General features: G+C 39.3%; 1 protein-coding gene across 1 annotated transcript in view; it reads right to left on the bottom strand.

Annotated features, from left to right (window-relative positions):
• LOC134221217 (gonadotropin-releasing hormone receptor) overlaps positions 1 to 11927 on the bottom strand; it is a 304164-nt gene extending 292237 nt beyond the window's left edge. The window contains exon 1 of the mRNA XM_062700415.1: positions 11162 to 11927. The gene's annotated coding sequence lies outside the window, so the exon portion shown is untranslated. The remainder of the gene's footprint in view (positions 1 to 11161) is intronic.
• Between the last annotated feature and the right edge of the window lie 13646 nt (positions 11928 to 25573).

Here is a 25573-nt window from a genome sequence, read left to right as displayed (position 1 = left end):
TCCTCAAAACAAATACCGAAAATAATCTCCTCTAGTAATTCTAGAAATAATTTCCAAACAAATTCCTGAAGTAGTTTATTAAAATTTTCAAAGAAATTCGTAAAGGAATTTCCGAAGGAACCTCTAAAGGAATTTTCCTAAGAATATCCAGAACAATTCCTTAAGGTGTTTTCTAAAGTTTTCGTAAATAAATTTTCAAATGAATTCCTAAAAAAATCCCCAAGGATTTCAAAAAAAAATCCGAAGCATTTTCCGAATGTATTCCCAGTACGTAAACGCTAGTAGCGCTGTAACCATTATAATTATGTTGCCATTTAAAATTATTTCGCTTCAATAAACTTAACTTGGCATATGCTATCTATCATGTTGTAGTGTATGATTAGTTGCATCAACAACATCGGTTTGATACTTATACCACCGGTTTTTTGGCTGCAATGTTTGAGCACAATACTGCCCCCAATCGCATAAAAGTCCCATTTGACTTTTTGTCACTTTTGAGTTAACCCAATGAATAGGGTTTATTTCTTATGTACTTCCATAAATCATAATAAAAACTACGATTTTGTATTGTATGTGCAAAAAATACCAAGTCATAGTTCCATATTAATAAAGACAATCAAATTTCCGAGGAATGTGCTAAAGGAACTCGTAAAAGAGTTTACAAACGAATCGTCAAATGATTTTCTGAAGGAATATCCGTACGAAGTTCTGAAGTAATTCCTGAAGAAAGTCCCAAACAAATTTCCGGAACAATTCTTGGAAAAGTTAACTAAAGTTTCTCTAAAGAAATTAATAATTAAAATCGATCGAATTTTCGAAGATATTTGAAAAGAATATCTGCAAAAATCTCCAAAGTATTTTACGAGGGATACCCTAAAAGATTTTTTTTTATGGAATTCTGTAGGAAGTTCCGAAGGAATTCCTGAGGGAAATTTTTTTGAAGCAATTCTTGGAATGTCTCTTTGAAGGAATTTACTATTTCATTTCCTGGAGGAATTTTCGAAGGAATAGTTGAAGGAATTTTTGATTGAATGATTGAAGCAATTTCTGGATGAACTGATTTACGAGTCAGGGTCATAAAGAAAAACCATGCAGAAGGTGGCTGGGTTCGATTCCCGATCAGGTCTAGAAAATTTTCGGGTTGGTTTTTTTTGACATCCCTGGGCATTTAAATTTATCATCGTTTTGGCCTCACGATATATAAATGAAAAATGGTATCCCGGCTTAGATAAACCGTGCATTTAATAACAGTGGAAGTGCTTACTTAACACTAAACTGCGAGGTGACAATGTGCTAGTGGGATATGCAACCTCTACTAATAAGAAGAAAAAGATGACGAAAAAAAATGTTGTGAGGCCACCAATAATTTCTTTAGAGAAACGTGTTTCGTTTGACTTGTTTGAATTGATTATTTTGCTGTAAAAATCTGTATATGGCACGTATGTTTTTACCACAAAATTAATGTAGAGTACCTGAAAAAACTGGAAAAATCAGGGAATTTTGTTTTTACAGTTGAGTAGACACCTTGTTCCACTAAAATTCAGAATTTATAAGTGAAATTTTCGAATTTTCACGGAAAATGTTTAGTATTTCAACGATTTTTTTTCCGGAAGGATTTTGGATTGCTACGGTTCTTTGTATTGTCCATAAGAAATTCTTCAAAAGTTCCATTGGAAAACATTTAGAACAGGAAAGGGTCGTCGACCAAATGACATTTTCGACCAAATGACTTTGGGCTAGATGGACTTCGATCAAATGATGTGCTTGGTCAAACTACATATTCGGCCTAACAACTTTCCGCCAAATTACTTTCTGCCAAACGACAAAAATTCTATTTCAGCGAGAAAATCTTCGGAAAACCACTCACAGTTTTTTTTAAAGTTTTTACGGAGAGGTTTTCGGAATTTCAACGGTAATTCTCAAGGAAATCATTTGTATTTTCACAAAAAATTCTCTGGGGTTCCAACGTGATGATGTGGGGATCATTCGGACAATTCTACGGAAATTCGACTGATTCTTCGAAATTTGAACTTCTTCAAATTTGAATCGGCGTGGAAAAATATAGGTCAGCGGCGTGACAAAATTTTAAACGGCGGCGCGCCGATGCAAAAATACCGGCGGCGGCGGCGTGCCAAAAACCGTCGGCGGCGGCGGCGTGGCGCGGCGGCGCACACCTCTATCTTCAAGCGGTCTCAATCTGTTGAACAGAATACGGGACATAATTTTGTAAGCCGAATTAAGGAGGGTTATGTACCCTTTCTTAAAGAGAGGGCAAATGAGGCCGTCCAACCAGCTAGCAGGCATTTCATTGTCTTCCCATATTTTCGACATAATATGGTGCAGAACTTCATAAAGCTGTTCACTGCCATGTTTGAGAAGTTCAGCCGGGAGCTGGTCCTTCCCCGCAGCCTTATTGTTTTTCAGCTCTTTAACAGCTTTTTTAACCTCATCTAGTGTAGGCGACTCCACAGCTTGTCCATCGTCGCTAATATTTATTCTGCTCACCGATGCACCGTCACTTCCACTATTCAACAAAGTCTCGAAGTGTTGCTTCCACCTGGCAGCCACTTCGGTTTTATCTGTCAGCAAATTCCCTTGTTGGTCGTTGCACATGACGGGAGACGGCGCTGTCTTTCTCCGCACGCCATTGACAGACTCATAGAACCTCCGCATATCGTTCTGCTCCATTTTTTCCTGCGCCTCGCTAATCACTTGTTCTTCATATTCTTTCTTTTTCCTGCGGTGGTTTCGTTTTTCTGCTGCTCTTGCTTCTTTGTACCGATCTCTATTCGATCGGGTAACCGACACCAACATCCGGCTTTTGGCAACGTTCTTCTCGTCTGTCACTCTCTGACACTCCACAACGAACCAACCCGTCCTGGGTCGCCTCTTTGCAGTGCTTACCACTTCTCGTGCTGTTGTGCTCACCGCTCCATGGATCGACTCCCATAGATCGTTGATGTTGTTACTAACGTTGATTGCACTTATCCGTTCGTCGAGCTTTTGGCGGTACTCAGCCGATACTCCTTCCGCCGACAATCGCTGGATATTGTAACGCATCGTTCGTTGTGATCTTTCGTTCGATACAGTTGACAACCGTGATCGAATTTTACTGACAACGAGGTAGTGATCAGAGTCAATGTTCGGACCTCTGAATGTCCGCACATCGATAACATCCGAGAAATGGCGCCCATTCATCAGAACATGGTCTATCTGGTTGCAAGTTTCACCATTTGGGTGTCTCCAGGTGTGCTTTCGGATATTATTTCGTGCAAAGTATGTGCTACTGATGGCCATCCCTCTGGCAGCAGCAAAAGTTACTAGCCGTAGGCCGTTGTCATTGGTAGTGGAGTGAAGGTTCTCCCTACCGATTATGGGACGGAAAAAGTCCTCTCTACCAACCTGAGCGTTAGCGTCTCCGATAACAATTTTCACGTCATGTTTTGGGCATTCTCCATATGCTTTATCTAGACATTTATAAAATGTGTCTTTCACGTCGTCGGATTTATCGTTTGTCTGTGCGTAAACGTTGATTAGGCTGTAATTGAAGAATTTTCCCCGTATCCTCAACACACAGATTCGTTCGCTAATGGGTTTCCACCACATCACTCGCTTCATCTGCTTGCCCATCACTACGAAACCAACTCCATACTTTGCTTTTCCGCTGTTTTCCGCTGAAAATGTTAGGGGAATTAGAACGAAATTAGACAAATTAACTGTTGCCGTCACCTCCACAAACTATGATGTTATTGTGTTTACAGAAACATGGCTTGATGATACAATAACCAATCAACAGATTTTCGGATCAGATTATTCGGTATTTCGTTGCGATAGGTCGCGATTCAACAGTTCCAAACGTCGCGGTGGGGGTGTATTGATAGCCACCCACCGAAGATTGAATGCTTCTATTATTCTCCAAGATTCGCTTGAACTTGAACAAATATGGGTCCAAATTACTGTTCGAAGCTTCAAGATCTTTGTTTGTTCCTTCTATCTGCCCCCTGATAAAAAAAACAAATTTACACATACTAAATGCTCACATCAGTTCTATCGAGAATGTTTCATCTAAACTCGGTGAACGTGATGCTGTAATCATTTGTGGCGATTACAACTTATCATGTATCAATTGGCACTCTAACACGCTGGACCCTAGCGCTGGGTTGATTGCTGGACCTCTAAGTTCTGATCGAACCTTACCTTCTTATGTGACTCACCTCGTAGATAATCTTGACTCTATGGGGCTCTCTCAGATGAATAACGTCTTGAATGATTTTAATAAAACCCTTGATTTGGTGTTTACTAACATCGAAATGCCTCTGGAACGTGCGGTCCACCCTCTTCTTCCCGAGGATAAATATCACCCATCTTTGGATCTCTTCATAGATACTGACTTTACCTCTAACCAAAGTGATCCTTTCGATGCTTCTGCTTATAATTTTAATAAAGTCAATTATGAAGTTTTTGCGCAACGTCTTTCCGAAATAAATTGAGTAACACAATTGAATCGAATAATATTACTGAATCAGTAGCCATGTTCGAGGATAAGTTGAAGGCCATAATTCGTGAATTAGTTCCTAAATGCATACCCCAGAGGTCTCCTCCTGGTCAACCCCTAAATTGAAGTCTCGTAGAAATCGTGCTTTTCGTTCATACCGCAAAGTCAATAGTTGTGTCACTCGCAAACGCTTCTTTGTTGCAAGTGATAAATATAGACAAGAAAACAATCGTCTTTTCAAAGCCTATGTACTGCGTTCTGAAGAAAATCTGCGACGGAACCCCAAAGGCTTTTGGAATTTCGTGAACAGTAAACGCAAGGAGAATGGTCTACCGTCCCAAATGTTTCTTGAAGAACAATCATCTAGCAATTCACTTGAGGCTTGTAATCTCTTCGCTATTCGATTTGCAAGTGTCTTTAACGATGATCAGCTCACTCCATTGGAAATCATTGAAGCAACTCGTGATGTTCCCATTGATATTTCCTGCTTAAATTCACTATCAATCTCCTCTGAAGATATACTGATGGCATCGAAAAAAATGAAAACTAGCACTTCTCCTGGCCCTGACGGCATTCCAACATGTATTCTCAAAAGATGCATTAACCAATTGATTGTTCCCTTGCAACACATTTTCAATCTATCATTGTCTTCCGGTAAATTCCCAGACCAATGGAAAGGCTCCCTCATGTTTCCGGTTCATAAAAAAGGCGACAAACGTGACGTTTCCAATTATCGAGGAATAACGTCGCTGTGTTCTACTTCAAAATTGCTTGAACTGATTGTAAGTAAATTTATCCTGCAAAACTTCAAATCCTACATTAGCACTGATCAGCATGGTTTTTTCCCTGGCAGATCCGTTTCCACTAACCTCGTAGATTTTACCTCATATGTCCTACGGAATATGGAAAAAGGTATTCAAATCGATACTGTGTACACTGATCTAAAAGCCGCTTTTGATTGCCTAAACCATGACATTATTATAGCAAAACTAGAAAAGCTTGGAATTCACGGTCATCTCTTAAGCTGGTTTAATTCTTATTTACGTGGAAGGACACTAAAAGTCAAAATAGGATCTTCTACATCCTCCTCTTTTGGTAGTACCTCCGATGTTCCTCAAGGCAGTAATCTTGGGCCTCTACTTTTTTTGATATTTTTCAATGATGCAGTCAAGGGATTACCTCATCGATGTAGGCTTTTGTACGCAGACGATTTGAAGATATTTTTTCCAGTAAATAAACCTCAAGATGCTGCAAAATTCCAATGTTTAATTGATTGTTTTCATAACTGGTGTAAGAGAAACAGGATGTGTTTAAGCTTAAACAAATGCATAGTGATTTCATTTTCTCGTAAAAAATTAACCGTCTTACATGATTACTCGTTATTTGGCCAATCTATCACTCGTGCAGATAGAGTTAATGATCTCGGAGTTATATTAGATTCTAAATTGAACTTTAATGAACATATGACTTCTATTATCAGCAAGGCAAATCGACAATTGGGATTCATCTCCAGAGTTTGTCAATCTTTTCGGAACCCTTACTGTCTGCGTTCTTTGTATTGTTCCTTAGTCCGTTCGATTCTTGAATTTTCGTCTGTTGTTTGGTCCCCGTTCTATTCTACCTGGATTTCTCGAATTGAATCCGTACAACGCCGTTTCATTCGCCGAGTTTTGTCCCATCTACCGTGGAACAACCCTATGAGCCTTCCGCCATATGAGAATCGCTGTCTCTTACTAAATCTTGAAACTTTACTATCTCGTCGACAAAAAGTAGATGCAACGTTCGCTGCAAAAATTATACTTGGTGAAATAGACTCACCCAATATCCTGAATTGTATGAATTTTCGTGTTCCTCCGCGCAATTTCCGTTCGATGTCTTTTTTTAATTTACCTTATAGAAGAACTAATTATGGGTTAAGTGATCCTATACGCAGAATCTGTGAGAGATTTAATAGCTATTCAATGTTCTTCAACCTAGCAGATACTAGCTCAATGTTTAGAAATAGAATTAGGAATATTTAGTATACGTTCAATTAGACTTAAGTGTTCGTTGAATGTTAATTGTTGTATTGCTTACTTAAAAGATGCAGGTTTTTTTTTCACTGGCCATATGCCGGTTTTTCCTGCCATTTTAAATTAATAATAAGAAGCAACAATAAAGAATAAAGAATAAAGAAAAGGAGACCTTGCATTACAATACACGTGCAATCTAATGATAGTGAATTTGAGCATAAAGACGGCTTTGTTAACCATTTCGTCCTATTCGAGTTACTTCACCTGTGTTCAAAATATTCAAGTTGAAATCGTTACACAAATCATAGAAAATAGGTGCTCTATAATCGTCATACGTGTAGCCCATCCAATAGCATGTGCGTTCATATCACCTAATATCAATATTGGAGATGATAGAAGGTAGACAGCGCTCCAAAGATTTTGACGATTAAGAGAGGCATTTGGAGGAATGTACAATGAAGCTATGCAAAGATTTTTATTCTTAACATTCACTTGGCATGCGAAGATTTCTAATGATCATCCCGATCTTGGCGAACAATGTTAAAATCGTGGAAGTTGATTTCATCTTCAGAAGAAAGCCATGTTTCACAGAGTACAAATATGTCCCCATCAGAATTGCGAATCAACTTGAACTTGAAACTTGAACACGTCTAATTTATTTTTATGACTATGACAGTTCCCCTGCAGCACAGTGATTGTATCCTGTGTGATGGCCGTATTATCCATCGAAAGATACAATTTCTGCAAGAAGGGGCTATGAAACAGTCAATTGCTTTAGATAACTTTCTACTGTTGGAAAAAAGGTCAATGATTGGACTTACTGAATTCGGAATACTGAACAAGTGCAAAAAACGGTCCACGAAGTCCTTAAATGATATCAATCCTCGTTTGGACGGAAATCTTTTTCTAGAAGTGCGAGTAACATTCTTTTTTTCGTTATTCCGTGTATGGTAGAAAAACGGAAATTGTTTTTCCATAAAATTAAAATATCTGCAGTTGTCAGACGTCGCAAATTATTTAGATTAGTGCGCATGATGCGTGCATGATGCGCACTACTAATTATTAATTCGAATTATCGCAGCGCGAGTGCTCAATCGGTCCGGTTTGGTGGCGGTGCGACAATAATAGTCCTGATCGGATGTTTCTTTGAAAAATACCATCATGAGAATCGTTGTGCTTTTCAATATGACAGATAAGACATCTATCTATCTATTCAATGGAACGATATTGTTGCGGGAGCTATTGGCTGGTGGATTCGAACCGATGCTTACAGCAAATAAAATACATATTTGTAGCTCATTAGATAAAAAGCTGAAATAATATATTTATTATTAGTTATTTACATAATTTTGTTTTTGTTTTTTTTTTGTATCTTTATTAAGGAGACTTTTAGCCCGAGGCTGGCTCGTCTCCGAAATTTACATAATTAGAAATAATGTAAAACTCACAATTTCGGTGATTTGTCTGAAGCCGATTGCCTCCTTGCCAACAGAACCTCCACACTCGCTGAACTAGAGGTTTTGTTGTTATTCCTTACACATTTAAATTGGTTGATTTATAGCTAGGGGTGAGTATTATGCAATGAGGTGCGAAATGTAACACTCCCCCCCGTAACACTTCGACCTCGGTGAAGTTTTACAATTGTTTCTAAACATATCGCACCAATAATTGTAGATCCACGACCACATAAAAAATTGACAAAAATATATACATTCATGCTAACCGATCCTAGTTAATTGTCGAATTTGTTTTCTATACACAAAAATACATCACAAATAAATTGCTGAATGAGAACGAACGCAAAGCTATTGGACGATAACTAATGCTAGACACATACGACGTGCTTCCAATACACTCAATGAGAATAGATTTATTTTCATTGCAATACACTCATATTCAGTTTGCTAGAGCCAGCGCAATAGAAGTTTGCGATGAACGTTAACCTGTGGTGGTTAACACGCGTTTTCCCTGCTAATTGGCGAATGCATCACTACTGATTGAATGTTTTGCACAAAAGCTTGTAGCCACATTAACTTGATGGCTGCAATTGTCCGCGTTGTCGACTGTAGTCTGGTATGTCGTCATTCCTAGTCCTCTGTAATCACAATGACCTTCTGATCCATAGATTTTCGTGCATCTCGCGGTGAAAATCTAAACAGATCCAGCCACTTTGGTGAAACACTGCATGCAGTCGTTAGCCACATTCGATAACAGCAGAATTTGATGCTTGCATCGAAATTCTTTTTAGTGTTGCGGGAGCTATTGGCTGGTGGCTTCGAACCGATGCTTACAGCAATTAAAATACATATTTGTAGTTCATTAGCTAAAAAGCTGAAATAATATACCCAAGCAACCAAAAGTTCGGATAAGAGGGGATGTTTTGGCTTAATCAGCTCACATTTTAAGTAATTTTTTGTATGGTGGGAGCGTAGAAGTGAACTTTGAAGTTCCGTTAATTTGTTTGGAACTCAATGTGAACCAAAAGTGAACCAATTGGTTCGGTTAGGAACGAATTTAAGTAAAATCTGAACTTTTGGTTGCTTGGGTATTTATTATTAGTTATTTACATAATTAGAAACAATGTATAACTCACAATTTCGGTGATTTGTCTGAAGCCGATTGCATCCTTGCCAACAGAACCTCCACACTCGCTAAACAAGAGGTTTTGTTGTCATTCCTTACACATCTAATTTGGTTGATTTAAAGCTAGGGGTGCGTATTATGCAATGAGGTGCGAAATGTAACAGATATCTTTTAATTTCAATTTAAGTTATTTCGTAGAATAAGACGAGTCTTAATTGTTATATGTTTACCAGAAAATTGAAATATATCAAAAATGATTAGACACATTTGTAATTAGCATGTCATACACATCAGAAACATGGAGTCTGTACAATGAAGTTTATAATCTAAACGTTCCTTAATTAATAATTATTATATTTTTATTTTATTCCTTTGATGAATAATTTTCTTTTGGAGGGAATGTCCTCATACCACGTGGACTGAAGTTGAACAGTTTTGAATATGTACTTCCCTTCACACACCTGCTCATGCAATTTGTCATTAATTTGTCTAAACGCTAAACATTCTTCATACCCCTCAACCGCCTAAGTTGTCCACATGGTATACGAATAGTCCCTAAATATTTTGGATTTAGGGTTTGACGAAAAATTCTTTATAAGCCTTGGAAGCCGTTGTTGCGTAGGTCTTACGAGCCGAACTTTAAAACATTTCGCGCATTTTAGAATGTCACTATGGGACACGCAGAAAAATTTCCCATGAGTCATTTGAAATCTTTAAACTGAGTAGGATGTACCCTGGGTATTTTTATGTGCACATTACCTTTCGCTTCTATGGTAGAATTCAAGATCTGAACTCACAGATATTTTGGATGGACTGGAATGTCTGCAAAGATACTATATCTTCAACACATACAATTGATTGCATATATGTCTACAGTTTTTTTGTGATATTTTTCCTTCCTGTCTAGCATAATTTGGTTTATTTCGTGATCAGACTTTAAGAAATTTGATCTTGACTCTTAAATATGGCTTTCAAAATCGGTAATTACAGTAATCAGATAATTTGGAAACGTTCAAAATCACTTCTTTTAGATATAATTCATGTATCTACTTTATTTTATGACGCCAGAACTTTATTGCACTTTCTTACTGAAGAAATTTGACCATGTTTGCAAAAAATAAGGATAAAACTTTGATATTTTGAGAAAAGTCTGAGGTAATGAAATTCGGTCAACGCTTTACTGAGAACGAGCACTTTGAAGGACTATCGTCCCGACCTTTTAAGGATTAATAAATACATAAAACATGTTGATGGTTAGTGCGAAATAATCTAACAATGTTCAGAAAATTCAAAAATCCAACTTTTTGATTTTAGATTTTGGATGAAACACCAAAAATGGAGCTGCCTGCGGTATACCAAAAAAATCGCGAAGCAGTGGGATGAACTTTTGGAATTAGCCACTTTTGCAGATATTCCGGATCTCCTAGAGGGCTTTCCGATGGCTACATAATTGAATAAATTGGCACGAATTGACCCATCCAAGATAGAAAATGAAACAGAACATTTTGTGTTTCATAGTACAAAACTCCAAAATGCCAAACTGAGAAGCTCAAACAGTGCCTCTTTGGTAACAAGTCTCCCGGGGACTGGTGAAGTTGATTGGAATGAATCATTCCAGAGCCTTATTTTAGGAAGCTACAGCTTCCATTTGGTGCCAAAAGATCGAAGAGCGGTGGAAATTTGAGTTAATGTGATTGTGATGAAATCTAGGGTCCAATGGACCTGATACACAATGTGCTGATTTTTCCAGAGAATTCAAGTTTCCCAGTGTTAGAAAAGTCAGAATTTTTCAAATTTTTATCATGTTGCGTTACAAAGTTACAGCGTTGTTTTGAATGTTGTATTGAGCTTAGTATCATAAGTTGACCATGGAGTTTATAGTTTAGAATGTTGATGGATGGATAGTTGAAACTTGTACGAGAGGCAAACATCACTGTTGTAGCTTTTAAGCCAGTTATGTTATCAAAACGATGTATGCAGTTACGCATTTTTATAAGAGCCGTGATAAATAAAATAGATCCACCATCCAGCTTATTCAAACGATGCACTTGAAATAATGATTACTATTTACCTTAACAACTAGCTCGTTCTTCAGTTTTTTTATGTAAAACTCGTTGCACTGAAATTAACAGCAATTGGTTTTCGCACCACACATTCCCCAAACATCACTTGAATTGAATTTGGATCACAAATTACACAACAAACTTATCAGCTGCCCATCAAACAAAACCGCATGAGTGATATTTAAACAACATCAATGAACTCGTTACGTTCGGCTCAATTAATGCACTAATTCTTCTCCGGAAGTATTTATTCCAGCGTGTTTGGCAATTATCATTCCGCCAAACTCAACAACACTATGCCGCCGAGTGTTTCCCTCACAATAATTTAACGGCTGAATGCAGCGTCGAATTTTATCTTTTTCACAAACCTGATGGTTGACTGGAGTTTCACTTCCATTCCGTTAATTAGGGTTCACGTCATCTTTTTGCACTTTGACCCTCAACGCTTCGGTACTTATTTTTTTCTGCTTCCCAATTTATAGCACTGCGTTCACACTCGCTTCAAGCTGCAAACTCTTTTCATGCTTTTTGAATCAATGGATGCTGCACTTGATCATAACTTACACTCCATTGAACACTTGATGAATCTAATTTCGGTTTGCTCTTGGCAACACTCAATCACATGCATCCAGCTAAAGCGTTATGCTTGTGATAGCTTCCAAATATGTAATTGGTTCCAAAAAAGCACGAAACAACAAATGATTCCACCACAACTCTACTACAGAACAGTATCCGGATATTGAAAGATGACCTCGACCACGAAACGATGTTACCGCGCCGGCATCCAACTGTTTACTAAACTAGACGCACGCTGACTAAAGCAGTGGAACCTTCCCGCTTCGAGTCAGAAGAAGTGTTGATAACAGCAACACAAGCTCAGCTCTGGAGTGTGTGCCCAACCCAGCTCCCCAAAGCTCAGCTTGAGGCTTACCAGCCCAGCACTCGCTCCCACTGAACCGCACTCGTATAGTATTTGCGAGCAACAATTGTAACGAGCAACGGTTGTTCGTTGCCGGTCGGAGAGCTTTCACATTCCCACGCGGCGGTGTGGCCGGTAGGCATCCAGAAATTGAGGCAAGGCGGTTTGTTTTGCTCTTACATGCGGTTATTAGAGAATTGGAATCGCCATTCGCCACGCTCGCACTCGCTACAGATTGTTATTGTTGATAATTTTAGTTAGAATTTGATATTTTTATTAATAAGCTTTTATATTAAAGGTCTTAAGTAGTGTGGCATAATGTCACACTGTTATGATTAACGAGCTGTATCACAAGTCTTCTACTATCATTACTTTAGTTCAAATTAGTGACTACACACCTTATCTTATGGGTCCTGTACATTCCTAGTGGTGCAAAGGGTCGGCTTGAACGATCTCCATCCTGAGCGATGTCCATCTACTTTTAAGGCTGCTCCAGACCTAAGCGATTGCATCGCTGCGACTGCCACAACTAGTCGCCGTGGTTTCATCGATGGGTTGCAGCAGGCAATGTTCCATTTACGTCCATACCAACGGTGACAAAATCACAGTCGCCAAACGAAAGAATCGCGTCGCGTGGGTTTGAGGGAGCCTTTCAGGCCTTTGAGGCTGCGCCGCCATGAGCCTCTGGGTCTGCCTATGCTACGATGTCCCGCAAGGTTCCAGTTTTATGCTTTTTTACAGATTTGCTATCGGTATCTGGTGTCAACGACGGAGATCCGATTTAAGATCCAGTTGGGAGCCCACCAGGTCCGATTTATGTACCGCAGGCATCTGTTTAAACACTTACAGCCGTTGAGTGTTCTCCACTGATACACACCATGTTTCACTGGCGTATAGCAGCACAGATTTCACGTTAGGGTTAAAAATCCGGAATTTGGTACATCACTTGTCTGCCTGCTTTTTCAGATATTTATTAAACTCGCAAAGGCAGTCCTTGCCTTCTTGGTCCGTGCGCTTTTGTTGATCTTGGTACCGCCGTCTGACGCCATTTTGGCTACTAACATATTGGAGCAGTGACATATTGGTGATATGCGATCGACCACTGGGACTTCATGCTTTTCATGCTTTAGGCTGTTTAAATCCCAAGCAGCGATGGAGCTTCGGTATTGACACGTGTTATACGATGGTCCTAGTCAGATCATGGCCTGACTGGCACCTACAATTTTTTTTCGAAGTGCTCGAACCAGCGTTTCAGCTAGTCTGTTGGGTTGGTAAACAGCTGATCATTCGCGTCTTTCACATCATTCATCTTCGTCCCGCTCAAGCGTCGTGAGTTATAGTAGAGGAGGTGAATGTCCCCGGGGTCTGTCGGATCTTGTCGACCTTCGCATTGAAGTCGCCCATACAGTTAGTATCAGTGGATATCACCCTTCGAAACTCAATCTACGACGGCATTGAGCTGAGTGTACAAGTTCTCTTTGTCTTGCAGATCAGCAGCATCGATCGGTAGTGGCATACCATTGGATTATAGTAAGGTTTCAGACCCGTGTTCTTAATCTGGCAATGATTATACATAATTAAAAAGCTTTTAAACAGGCTACGCAATAGGCTAGATAATGCAATCATAGCTCAACCTGAATTGAGTTTTTAGTAGTTTTCTAAAAGAATATTTAACGCAACATTAAACCATCAACATTCACTATACTATTGAACTCTTAAGCTTTGTAGATCATGAATAAAATTCTGCCCAAATGCACCATTTTGTGAAATACATGAATTTGACAAATTGTATATTTTAGCCTATCTCGTATATGTACTACACACGGAAGAAATAAACTACCCAATAGTGAGTTTAATTCACCCAACCTCGAACATCCGTACGGTAAGCCAAAATTGAGTAAGTAGGGTCGAAGTAGTTTGCCTTTACTCCCATGTTAAAAAAGTACCCAACGGAAAATTTATTTACCCAAATGTAAGTTTAATTCACTCAATTTCGACCTCAGATAATAAAACTCAAAATTGGCTTCCCGTATTGACCTGGCGTCGTTGGATTGTTTAGCTCTTTTGTTTTTGACAACAAAAGAAAGAGTGGATGAAAGAGAAGAGAAAAAATAACTCAAAAGTAAGTTTAACCGATTCAATCCGGATTTTTTTTCGCCGTTTTTCAACATAAATTTTGGACATTCTGCTTCAAAAACGTATGCAAACCATGAAAAAGTAGAAATATGGGGTAAAATATTTTTTTGAGATCTTCTAGGGCTTCCAAACCTTCCTTGAGTTCAGATCTTGATGATCTACATAAACAACAAAGCGTTTTACGGGGCCTCAATCCTTATTTGAAGTTGGCATTGCTACTTGAGACATAAATAAACTATTTTTTATCAAATCGCAGTGTTACCAAAACATAAACGGTACTCCAAACTATTCTTGAGTTCAGATCTTGGAGGTCTACAAGATCAACAGAGCAGTTCATAGGTTCCCGAGCTTGTGTAATAGTTGGAGGAGCCCCATGGAACATTATTACAGTAGTATATACAAAATACAAGACTCCCAGAATATCTACGGTACTCCAAACAGTTCTTGAGTTCAGATCTTGGAGGCCTACAAGACCAACAGAGTGATTGATAGGTTCCTGAGCTTGTGTGTTAGTTGTAAAAACCCCATGGGACGTGATTATGTCAATATATAAAAACATCCATATTCCCAGAATATCTACGGTACTCCAAACCTTTCTTGAGTTCAGATCTTGAAGCTCTACAACACCAACAGAGTGATTCATAGGGTCCTGAGCTTGTACGTTAGTTGGAGCAACCCCTTGGGACATCATTACACCAGAATATGCAAATCACAGCATTCCCAGAGTTCCTGGGGTAATCCAAGTCATTCTTGAGTTCAGATACTGGAGGTCTTCAAGACCAACAGAGTGATTCATTGATTTCCGAGCTTGTGTGTTAGCTGGAGAAGCCTCATGGAACATCATTACACCAGTATATACAAAATACAATATTCCCAGAGTATTTACTGTACTCCAAATCATTCTTGAATTCAGATCTTGGGGGTCTACAAGACCAACAGAGTGATTCAAAAGCAACTCAGCTTATGTGTTAGTTGTAAAAACCCCATGAGACATCATTACACCAGTATATGAAAATTGAAACATTCCAAGAATATCTACGGTACTCCAAACGATTTTTGAGGTCAGATATTGGAGGTCTACGAGGCCAACAGAGTGAATCATAGGATCCTGAGCGTGTGTGTCAATTGTAGAAACCCCATGGGACATCAATATACCAGTATATACAAATCATAACATTCCCGGAATATGTACGGCGCCATACATGAGTTCAGATATTGGAGGTCTAAAAGACCAACATAGTGATTCATGGATTCTGAAGCTTGTTTGTTAGTTGGAGAACCATCATGGAACATCATTACACCATTATATAAAAATCTTCTTAGTTGGAATTGCTCGTACACAAAACATAATGTAAGTTCGAAAAAAAACGTGTTATTGTGATCACAAACATCGCATCCACAATTTTTTCGTTCCTTTTATCATCTATAGTGTTATAGAGGGGCCCTCCTTAGCCGTGCGGTAAGACGCGCGGCTACAAAGCATGACCATGCTGAGGGTGGCTGGGTTCGATTCCCGGTGCCTGTCTAGACAATTTTCGGATTGGAAATCGTCTCGACTTCCCTGGGAATAAAAGTATCATCGTGCTAGCCTCATGATATACAAATGCAAAAATGGTAACCTGGCTTAGAAACCTCGCAGTTAATAACTGTGTAACTCGCAGTTAATAACTGAAAGCAGTGTACAAAAAGGAATCAATAGTTAGACTCTGTCCCAGTGTGGGGATGTAATGCCAATAAGAAGAAGAAGAAGAAGAAGAAGAAGTGTTATAGAATAAAGCTTGGTACCACGGCGTCTCTTGATGACCGGCTGGGCTATACATGTGAATTATTGCTACTCCATAATCGATCAGAATTAGAGTAAGTTGCACCCTGAAGGCGTTGGTACTCTCATACTTACTTGTTTCATACTTATTATACATATTATATATTTTATACGATATGTTTACCCAAGTGTTTACCATTTCTATACGTATTGAAACCACCAAGGGGTATCATGAGATGACAGTCTAACCAATAAATGAGGATTGCGTACCAAGAACTGAATAAAGCTTGCAATACATTCAATCGACAATATAATTGGTTTCAGTATTGCACGGAAGTGGATGTTACTAAGACTAACATTTATATGTAAGAGTAAAGTAATTTACGTATGAATAATATCACAAAATTTCATTTCGAATGCTTTTCTCCATACTTATCCCAAAATGAATTAAATGTAATAGCTAAATCATGTTGCTAAAAAAATTTCTCTCAGTTCCTCTGCAACCATTTGATGTGGTTCTGCGAGATCGTCAACAGAAGGCGTTTCAGTAAAACTTTCGAATCGACATGTTAAGCTCTGGTGCACTGCTGCAAACATGCAGCACACTAGGAGTAAACTTTTTGAAAGCAGTGTACAAAAAGGAATCAATAGTTAAGTTTCTCAATAATAATCTTCTTCATCGAAAAAATATTTAGTAGACTAACAGGTAACAGGTCATTGTATTTTTTTTCGAGAAATGCTCTCATTATTGATGAAATTTGTGTAAGGTGGTTATTCACAAATTGCGTGACGAATAATAAAAAACTAGAGGTTCATTACAAGAAGTGGCGGAGGGGAGTGGGGTGTCGAAAATAGTAATTGTACGTACTATATCGATCTTCCCTAGATGTCCTTCACCATACAATTTTTTGGCGGTAAATTCATGCTAGACCATCGTACATCTTCTTGTTGATCGATTTGAATGTAAAGAATTGAACTCATGGACAATTTGTATTACCGTACATGTTCAACGAATTCTACAATGTGTCTATAATGGTGTAACCCAATAGAGCTATTCCAGTAGAGCTATTCCAACTCATAAAAATAGATGGGATGACGTAGATCTTCATGTTGATCGATTTGAGTATTGAGATCTGTACTCATGGACAGTTTGGAGTGTCGTCGATGTTCAACGAGTTCTGTAATGTATCTATAATGGTGTATCGAAGTCCCGTGGAGCTATTTCCACTCATAGAAATAGTGGAGACCTCAAAGATCTTCGTGTTGATCGATTTGAATATTGGGGTCTGAGCTCAAAGACAGTTTGGAGTGTCGTAGATGCCGAGCGAATTCTGTGGCGTGTCTCTAATAGTGTAACCAAATCCCGTGGAGAGCTATTACAACTCATAAAAATAGTTGAGACATCGAAGATCTCTATGTGGATCGTTTTGAATATTCTGATCTGTACTCATGGATAGTTTGGAGTATAATAGATGTTCAACGAATTCTGTTATGTATTTATAATGGTTTAATGAAGTCTCATGGAGCTATTCCAACTCATAAAAATAGTGGGACATCAAAGATCTTCTAGTTGATCGATTTGTAAATGGAGATCTGAGCTTGTTTGTAGTTTGGAGTGTCGTACATGTTCAACGAATTCTGTGGTGTATATCTTACTGTGTACCGAAGTTCCGTGGAGCTATTCCATCTCGTAAAAATAGTTTAGACATCGGGGATCTTCATGTTGATCGTTTTGAATATTAGGATCTGCGCTCAAAGACAGTTTGGAGTGTCGTAGATGTCAAACGAATTCTGTGATGTGTCTATAATGGTGTCACGAAATCCCGTGGAGCTATTCCAACTCATAAAACTAGTGGGGACATCGAAGATCTTCATGTTGATCGATTTGAATATTAAGACCTGTACTCAAGGATAGTTTGGAGTGCCATAGATGTCGAACGAACTCTGGTGTGCCTGTAATGGTGTTACGAGGTATCGCGGAGCTATTCCACCTCATAAAACTAGTGGGGACATCGAGGATCTCTATGTTGATCGATTTGAATATTAGGATCTGATCTCAAGGAGAGTTTGGAGTGTTGTAGATATCGAAAGAATTCTGTGGTGTGTCTGTAATGATGTTATGAGGTATCCTGGAGCTATTCCAACTCATAAAACTAGTGGGGACATCGAAGATCTGCATGTTGATCGATTTGAATATTAGGATCTGTACTCAAGGATAGTTTGGAGTGTCGTAGGTGTCGAACGAATTCTGTGGAGTGTTTGTTATGGTGTTACGAGGTATCCGGGAGCTATTCCAACTCATAAAACTAATGGGGACATCGAAGACCTGCATGATGATCGATTTGAATATTAGGATCTGTACTCAAGGATAGTTTGGAGTGTCGTAAGTATCGAACGAATTCTGTGGAGTGTGTAATGGTGTTACGAGGTATCCTGGAGCTGTTCCAACTCACAAAGCTAGTGGGGACATCGAAGATCTGCATGTTGATCGATTTGAATATTAGGATCTGTACTCAAGGAAAGTTTGGAGTGTCGTAGGTGTCGAACGAATTCTGTGGAGTGTCTGTTATGGTGTTACGAGGTATCCTGGAGCTATTCCAACTCATAAAACTAGTGGGGACATCGAGGATCTGCATGTTGATCGATTTGAATATTAGGATCTGTACTCAAGGATAGTTTGGAGTGTCGTAGGTGTCGAACGAATTCTGTGGAGTGTCTGTTATGGTGTTACGAGGTATCCTGGAGCTATTCCAACTCATAAAACTAGTGGGGACATCGAAGAATTGCATGTTGATCGATTTGAATATTAAGACCTGTACTCAAGGATAGTTTGGAGTGCCATAGATGTCGAACGAACTCTGGTGTGCCTGTAATGGTGTTACGAGGTATCGCGGAGCTATTCCACCTCATAAAACTAGTGGGGACATCGAGGATCTCTATGTTGATCGATTTGAATATTAGGATCTGATCTCAAGGAGAGTTTGGAGTGTCGTAGATATCGAACGAATTCTGTGGTGTGTCTGTAATTATGTTACGAGGTATCCTGGAGCTATTCCAACTCATAAAACTAGTGGGGTCATCGAAGATCTGCATGTTGATCGATTTGAATATTAAGACCTGTACTCAAGGAAAGTTTGGAGTGCCGTAGATGTCGAACGAACTCTGGTGTGCCTGTAATGGTGTTACGAGGTATCGCGGAGCTATTCCAACTCATAAAACTAGTGGGGACATCGAAGATCTGCATGTTGATCGATTTGAATATTAGGATCTGTACTCAAGGATAGTTTGGAGTGTCGTAGGTGTCGAACGAATTCTGTGGAGTGTCTGTTATGGTGTTACGAGGTATCCTGGAGCTATTCCAACTCATAAAACTAGTGGGGACATCGAAGAATTGCATGTTGATCAATTTGAATATTAAGACCTGTACTTAAGGATAGTTTGGAGTGCCATAGATGTCGAACGAACTCTGGTGTGCCTGTAATGGTGTTACGAGGTATCGCAAAGCTATTCCACCTCATAAAACTAGTGGGGACATCGAGGATCTCTATGTTGATCGATTTGAATATTAGGATCTGATCTCAAGGAGAGTTTGGAGTGTCGTAGATATCGAACGAATTCTGTGGTGTGTCTGTAATTATGTTACGAGGTATCCTGGAGCTATTCCAACTCATAAAACTAGTGGGGACATCGAAGATCTGCATGTTGATCGATTTGAATATTAAGACCTGTACTCAAGGAAAGTTTGGAGTGCCGTAGATGTCGAACGAACTCTGGTGTGCCTGTAATGGTGTTACGAGGTATCGCGGAGCTATTCCACCTCATAAAACTAGTGGGGACATCGAGGATCTCTATGTTGATCAATTTGAATATTAGGATCTGATCTCAAGGAGAGTTTGGAGTGTCGTAGGTGTCGAACTAATTCTGTGGAGTGTCTGTTATGGTGTTACGAGGTATCCTGGAGCTATTCCATTTCATAAAACTAGTGAGGACATTGAAGATCTGCATGTTGATCGATTTGAACATTAGGATCTGTACTCAAGGAGAGTTTGGAGTGTCGTAGATGTCGAACGAATTCTGTGGTGTGTCTGTAATTATGTTATGAGGTATCCTGGAGCTATTCCAACTCATAAAACTAGTGGGGATATCAAAGATCTGCATGTTGATCGATTTGAATATTAGGATCTGTACTCAAGGATGGTTTGGAGTGCCGTAGATGCCGAACGAATTCTTGTGTGTGTCTGTAATGGTGTAATGAAGAACCGTGGAGCTGTCCCAACTCATAAAAATAGTGGGGACATCGTAGATCTTTTTGTTGATTGATTTGAATATTAAGATCTGAGTTCAAGAACTGTTTGGAGTATCTTAGGTATTGAAAAAGATCTGTTATACTGCAGGACAGGTGCGGGATATTATCATAAAGCATTTCAATTTCAATTATTTAATCAGAATGTGGTAAAAAATGGTGTTGATTCCTTAGAACATCAAAATTAGAACTCAAGGATAGTTTGGATGCTCTAGATCATCCTAGTGACCATAACCTGGCCAGGGCAATATTTTTCCTCGATGGAACAGTTAATTATGAACATTTTTGCTGAAGAGAGCAAGGCTCTATCTCTTAAAACTGATTTTTGACAACTGATTTTCGTCTTGGGTCATATATGACCCATCCGGATTGAATCGGTTAAAAATACTCAATTTTGGGTACTTTTTTTCTTCCGTGCAGGCACCTTTCCACATCTCGATATTGAAGGAACCACGAGATAAAGAGAGATCGATTCAGAAAAACTGAAATGAGTACTAGATCGAAAAAAGCTCCTTGCTGTGAAAAACGGCAACAAAACAAATATCACTTCTTGTTTTTATGTATTTATTATTGGGGCCCTCCTTAGCCGTGCGGTAAGACGCGCGGCTACAAAGCAAGACCATGCTGAGGGTGGCTGGATTCGATTCCCGGTGCCGGTCTAGGCAATTTTCGGATTGGAAATAGTCTCGACTTCCCTGGGCATAAAAGTATCATCGTGCTATCCTCATGATATACGAATGCAAAAATGGTAACCTGGCTTAGAAACCTCGCAGTTAATAACTGTGGAAGTGCTTAATGAACACTAAGCTATGAGGCGGCTCTGTCCCAGTGTGGGGATGTAATGCCAATAAGAAGAAGATGAAGATTGTTCAAAAATGGTCTAGTAGCCTAGAAATTGAATATATCGACACAGGGAGAGAGAATCTTGCAAAAATATGACTAGAACACATCGAGATAGAGAGATATCGAGATAGGAAGGATATTGGGATGTAGAAACCCCAAAAGTAGGTAGATTGAAGGGATCGACGAAACCATCGACATAGGAAAAGATCCATATGCTAGTCGACGGTATAGAAGTATCCGCAGAGGCAATATTTTGGCTCCAAAAACAAATTGTTTTAAAGATGGCCGAACGTTCATATTGTTATACTGTCTGTGTGTGCGTATGTGTGTGAATATTTGTATGTGCGCGGGCAAAAAAAATCCAACTGTTTACATTTACCCTGAACCGACTTACTAGCAACATTCGTTGTTTCGTTGCTTCGTTGCAAAAACACTGCATTCGTCAGAGAATGTTGATCCATTCCTTATTAAATATTGGCCGGATCGGACAATGGGCTCGGAGATTATGGCTAAAATACATTTTTGTACGCAAACGCGTCCACAAAGTTCACTTTTCTTTAATGCACTTGACTTTAACTGATTTGGTAACAACAAGTTACAATTCTGTCCTTGTGTTTCCGCTCAAAATTTTGAGCAATGTAAGCAATGCTCTTTCCAATAGTCGAGATCTGGCCAAGTCCTTGCGAATGCGGAGGAAGGAGAATGATACCTAACAAACATTGGTAGCTGATGGTGCGCTTATTCGACCAAAAATAGGCTTCAGCAACTAAGAACTAATTTATTGTTAGTGTGGGAGGTTATAACAGTAGAAATCGTTTTGGTACAACGTAAAACACAAATGAACTAAGATAGAAACACAAAGTAGGAAAGGGTCGAGTCTGGAATTGAGCCCACGACCGACTTCCTGCTTATAAGGTAGAAGCGGTAGCTACAAGACCGTCGAGCTCTAAAAAAAGAAGAAAATATGTTTGTCAGCCTGTTTGTATGGGAGGTCCCATAGTGCGGCGTGCGAGTCTTGCGGTGATACCAGCCCACTACAAATTGACAGTTATGTAATCCGGTCATTGGAAACCCGGTAAGTCGACCACCGAGGAGATTGACAATCCATCGGATCCCGTGGGACATTCAACGAGGGAATGACCTGAGCTAATGTTAGACCGATCCGAAGGCCAAAAAATATATCAACCGTCGATGTTAGTCTGCATTGACTAAAACAAAATTTGGCGCGCCAAAAGCGAAAATAAAACGTCAACCGTGTTTTGACATCACATTTTAACGTTTGACTGCTTTTCCAATCAGAGAACCCCAATTCAAAAGCGCCCCAACTAAAGAAAACCTAGTTAGCGAACGTCTACTGTACTAGTAACTATAAAAAACAACGTAACGTCACAGTCGGGACCATAGGTTTGCCTTAATTCAAGTCTATATACCAATAAAGAAATAAAAAAATGTATTTGATTGAATTTAACGTCGTTTTGAATTTGATTTACTGCCATCCCGGTGAGAATGGGTCTGGGTCATCGCTCTCACCGGCAGTCTGGAGGTCGTAGAGCAAAATCGTTCAAAAAGGTCTCTTATAATTTAGTCTTCTTGCCATCAGATACATTCAATATTTTCTACATGCATTCTAAGTGGTTGAAACAGTGACCCATTGTCACCCCCGACGACGGTATAATAAACTTACTTTTAGAATAGTTGCGATACTCCATTAGTTTTTACGTCACGAAATAAATGCTTAACAATTTAATACTGGTTTGGGTTCTTTCTAGTGGCTAAGCTTAGGTTTATTTTCGAGATTTCAATGGTGCTTAAGCCGTTGCTTAGCGGAACGGAACGTTTCATTTTGGTGTCCAACGTGGGGCCTGGCTTTTTAAGCTTGGCTGGCATTGCAGAATAGGATTATTCTCAGGCGACGCAACGGTTTCCATCTGAATGCCTTCGAGGCGATCTGTATCAAATATGGCGATGTAAGGGACATTATTAGGCAGCAGTATATCATTGCTGGCAACATCAAGTTTGCGGAATCGTAACGATGTCCTTTGGGGCAAAGAGTTGGTGGAAAGCTCGCTACACGATCCTTAGGAAATATCGATATTTTCAACAAAATCAGCACTCCCTCCAGACAAGTGCAAGCCGTTTTGAAAATTGGTTAAAAGTTTTGTTCTAGTCATCAAACCCGATCGATAGACACCAATATTGCATTGTTTCAGGTCAAATAATTGGTCCATATGGCCAACATCTTGAATTTCGGTCCGCAGTCTTGGAATTTAATATGGTGTCAAACATTGATTTTCTAGGTCTATAGTACCTATACTCTTCAAGCATATTCGATATACTTTTCTGAGCCTCACCGTGGTGCCGATGTGAGCCAGTGAGTATGGCATGAAAGGCGCACATTTTCACCACGGTGAATTCTCCGGGAAGATTCATATCCTTGAAAACTTTGAAATGTGAATCATGGTCCATTTCACCCTTGATCCCATTAGACAACAATAGCTCAACAATTTTTTTTAATATCTCCTGCAGAAAAAGCTGCCGAAACACTTCGTTAAACAACAGAATTTGCAACAAAACATTGGAGCTCGTTACATAAATAAAGATTCTGGACGGTCTGAAATAAGTCGAATGGTCAGTATCGTTACCAATATCCGATCGTTTAAATTGTAGTTCTCATCGTATGTATACAAGTATAATAGCACATTAAGGTAAATGAATCTTGATCAGCCATCAATTTTCCCACGCGATAGTTTCTTATTTATGCGTTCCTGTATGAATTATTTTCCGATCCGGGTAATTATCACCTCTTCTATCTATCGAGCATCGGTGAGCTTCCCCTCAGTACCTAATGAATATTGCCGCAGGTCGTATCGTTCTTGCAGCACTGCATATAGTCAAGAGCGCGCAAATACTCGCTGCACACAAGTTGTATGAATTAGTCTACGCCACACTGTTTGGAAACACGTGGTTGTTCGTTCTCTCGGAGAGGCCAGCCGAACGAATGCTCTCCCACCCGCACCATACGCATTATTGCATTGAGAGGCATTGAGTGTTATCGCTTCGCTTATGCTTCATTCGAAAGCTTGATTGATAACGCTGTTCGCGGGTAGATTACTGAGTGCTATGAACAACGTTAACAAAATTAGTGTTTTAATGCCACATCTTTCGCGACAAGCACTGCAAATATAGGAGCTGGCGAACAGGAGCCAAAGGGGGTCTGTTTTTAGCAAGAAATGCAACAAACATTTCTCCTGAAGACTGCAGCGTGCCATTGAAGAAGCAATCCAGTGAAACCCAATGAACAGCACTGACTTTTCCGTAATCGACGGCAGCGGTAAACTTTAGGCGCGTATTCTCGACACGTTGTGTTAACATTAAAAAATTAAATTGCTTGTGATAGCTCTGCTAAACATTCTATAGAAAGTTTTCTCTCTTTCTTCACTGGAACTAGTGTTCAGTTGTGAGAAGGGTTGTGTCAGAATGCACGAAGGAAACTTTTTCAAAGGATTTTAGCTTTACAGGGGCCTGTCATAAGCGAACAAAGTACGCATACCTTGCACCAAACCTTTGAATCAGCAGCCTCACGGATGGATATGACTTCTTTGTGATATAGCCAACCAGGCATCTGCGGCATTTTGCATTATTACATCGTTTAATATTTGCATGCATCGTATAGTTCATTGCGAACAACTATAGAATCATATAGAAGTCCTCAATACCATAACTTCCCTTCCCCCTACCGCTTCTACACGGAAGAAATAAACTACCCAATAGTGAGTTTAATTCACCCAACCTCGAACATCCGTACGGGAAGCCAAAATTGAGTAAGTAGGGTCGAAGTAGTTTGCCTTTACTCCCATGTTAATAAAGTACCCAACGGAAAATTTATTGACCCAAATTTAAGTTTAATTCACTCAATTTTGACCTCAGGTAATAAAACTCAACACTGGTTTCCCGTATTGAACTGGCGTCGTTGGATTGTTTGGCTCTTTTGTTTTTGACAACAAAAGAAAGTGTGGATGAAAGAGAAGAGAAAAATAACTCAAAAGTAAGTTTAAAAATACTCAATTTTGGGTACTTTTTTTCTTCCGTGTATGTTTCTCATCTGCCAAACACTCGCCGACTTTTATTTTTGAATTTATAAAGGTGGTAGGTAGACTCTATTTTATAAATTTAAAAATGGTTCGATCATTACTTTTCTCGTACAAAGTTGTACCGAAAGGCTATAGGATTACTCCAAAAATGAACTTTTGATAGTGGAGACCCATAGTATTATATACCGATCGACTAAGCTCTACGAACAGAGGTGATGCCTGTATGTGTGTGCATGTGTACAAATATTGTAGACACACTTTTTGGAACTTAGCATTACCCGAACAAGTTGTATTCGACGGGGAATGCGGTCTCTTTGTTTGCTATCGAAAATTGGTCTGATCGGACATTGCATTTTGGAATTATTG

Source organism: Armigeres subalbatus, chromosome 3 (assembly GCF_024139115.2).
Source record: "Armigeres subalbatus isolate Guangzhou_Male chromosome 3, GZ_Asu_2, whole genome shotgun sequence".
In the NCBI taxonomy this organism is placed as follows: domain Eukaryota; kingdom Metazoa; phylum Arthropoda; class Insecta; order Diptera; family Culicidae; genus Armigeres; species Armigeres subalbatus.
The sequence above is the reverse complement of the archived record's forward strand: the minus strand, read 5'-3'. Positions and strand labels throughout refer to the sequence as shown.